At 47.9% G+C, this 2,319-nt stretch overlaps 1 non-coding gene across 1 annotated transcript; it reads left to right on the top strand.

Moving 5' to 3' along the window:
* Positions 1-861: 861 nt before the first annotated feature.
* trnal-aag (transfer RNA leucine (anticodon AAG)) lies at positions 862-943 on the top strand. The gene has a single exon. It is a non-coding gene; the product is annotated as a tRNA-Leu (tRNA).
* The last annotated feature ends 1,376 nt before the right edge of the window (positions 944-2,319 follow it).

Raw genomic sequence — 2,319 nt, 5'->3', positions numbered from 1 at the left:
GAATCGGACCCCAGTCAGAAGGAGCTTCAACTCCCACCTCTGGCAAAACTTTGTCCATGTCCCGGGGGAAGCAGGGGACATTAAGTCCGAGTGGTCCATGTTCTGTCAACAGACTTTGTCTTCAATCTCATGCTCTTGACTTGGATTCCTACATTTCAGATGAGTATTGAATCAGTAAGTCAGAGGCACTAGCATGCATATAAACATCAGAAAACTATGATGCAATGAATAACAAAACAATCGAAGTCTGTCGGAGTGGGCGAGCCGTCCAAGCAACTCCATTCAGTTTGCTGTCTCTACGGGTATGCGGGTTGAAATTCTGCTTCGAGTGTGATTAGACTGACAAAAACTGTCTGTTTCATCTCCTTGGCTTTCCAGTCCAACAGAAATTGGTACTAGGGTGTTATCATTGCTTCAGCCCAACACTGCCACGAAACAACAAAAGGGATATTTGTGAGGATGGCCCAGCGCGCCAAGTTGGTGAATTACGTTTGCAAAGTCTACGCATATGACCCACTTCTGACAAGATGTCACCAAAAAACACTTGGTTCCTGTCCTCGGTTGTCCAGTACCGGGAGGGGAAAATGTGTGTTTTGCAAGCAGAAGGAGTTTGTACTCATTTACCTCAAATAGAGCTTAATTTACACTAAACAGTCAAGCTGCATTGGCCAGGAATCAGACCCAGGCCTCCCGCGTAGCAGGCGAGAATTCTACCACTGAACCACCAATGCTTGGTATGGTGGATCTTGCACTTTGACCACATTCCTATGCTCTCGAACGGGTCCCCCACCGGATGAGCAGACCCCGGGGTGAATAAAGACCCAGACCCTGTTTTTCCTCTAAACAAGATAATATCAAACTGTCAGGATGGCCGAGCGGTCCAAGGTGCTGCATTAAGGTTGCAGTTTCTATGGAGGCTTGGGTTCAAATCCCACTCCTGACAGTGTCTAATGTATAAAGACAATGTACCCATTCTGTCTTTTATTTCCTTGCTCGTCACAGACTGTCAATAATGAACACCATCTTCACACATAAGGGTTTCCAGATGAGCTCTTGACACCAGGACAACCTAAGGCCGCAGTTCGATGATCAACTTTGTGGTCATGTCATCGGTCTTGTTGCCACATTTCTTGGACACTGGGGTCAAAAGAGGGGCGGAGCTTCAATCTGATTCCCACCAGGTGGTGTGTTTGGCCTCACGTGCCACCGGGGTGGGGAAGCCTCAGGCCCAGCCTCCTTGCGAGGAGATCCTCCAACCTATAACGGAACTTACGGACGGCTTTGCACCCGAGGACAAGATGTTCGTAGTCCTCGGGTGCCTCGTTACACACCATACAATCCCTGCCATAAACGCTAGGACAAATAGCATTGAGTGTTGTGCAAGAGAATATGATTCTATGTCGTAATTTGAAGTCAGTATTACTGATCTTTGGTGCGGTATACCAATTGAAGATATTGGCCCAGATGGATGTTATGGTCAGTGCAGGGAACGTCCGTGCCCATGTGCATTCCGCTGCAGGTCTCCGGAACACTCCGGCTATCAAAACCTTGTCAAGGCATTTTGTGCTACACTCCAACAAACCAAAAAACCTTTTCCCGTCGACCAGCACAAAACCGACATCCGGCTCCGCCCCCGGGTCCTATCCAGAGGATGAACCCTCCAGAAAAGACCCCCAATTCCGGAGTATGGATTCCCTGATTCTTCCAGCCAAGCACGAAACAACCGCTCTGCGGAAGAGGACTCCCCACGACCGAAACAGAGTCCGAACCCTGACAATGTCATAGTTCCCGCTCCCTTCTCATAAATCCCCAATCGTACTTATTCCTGCCCTGTCAAAGGTCTCGCTGAACATTCTCTCCCCACTCCCCGGCCCTCCGCCTCAGCGGAACTTTCAGCAATTGTTGCAGCGACTTTGGCTCTGCTCTCACGCATGGCCTGAGCGACCACCATGCCTCCAGAACCTCCCTCTCAAAGGGATCTTTGAGAGGGAGGAAAATCATCATTTTTTGATGATTTTCAGCCTTAAAGATTTTCTTCTTCCTGTCCATGATCCCCTATGAGCATAGCATGACTCACCAGACCCTTTTCTCTCTTCCACATAAAACGGCTGAAAATTACCTTTAGCTTACTCAAAATGTCACCAGGCAAATCAGTAACAGCCAGGGCATGTACCAACTTTGAAATACCCGAAGCGTTTATCACTAAGACTTTACGTTTCAGGGTTAGATTTCTCAACCGCCATACGTTAAGTTGACTTTCTATTTTATTCAAAATGTTCTCCAATGTTTTCCTATTACATACCTCCGCAAGCTTACCCA

This window comes from Phycodurus eques, chromosome 8 (assembly GCF_024500275.1).
Source record: "Phycodurus eques isolate BA_2022a chromosome 8, UOR_Pequ_1.1, whole genome shotgun sequence".
In the NCBI taxonomy this organism is placed as follows: Eukaryota; Metazoa; Chordata; class Actinopteri; order Syngnathiformes; family Syngnathidae; genus Phycodurus; species Phycodurus eques.
The sequence above is the reverse complement of the archived record's forward strand: the minus strand, read 5'-3'. Positions and strand labels throughout refer to the sequence as shown.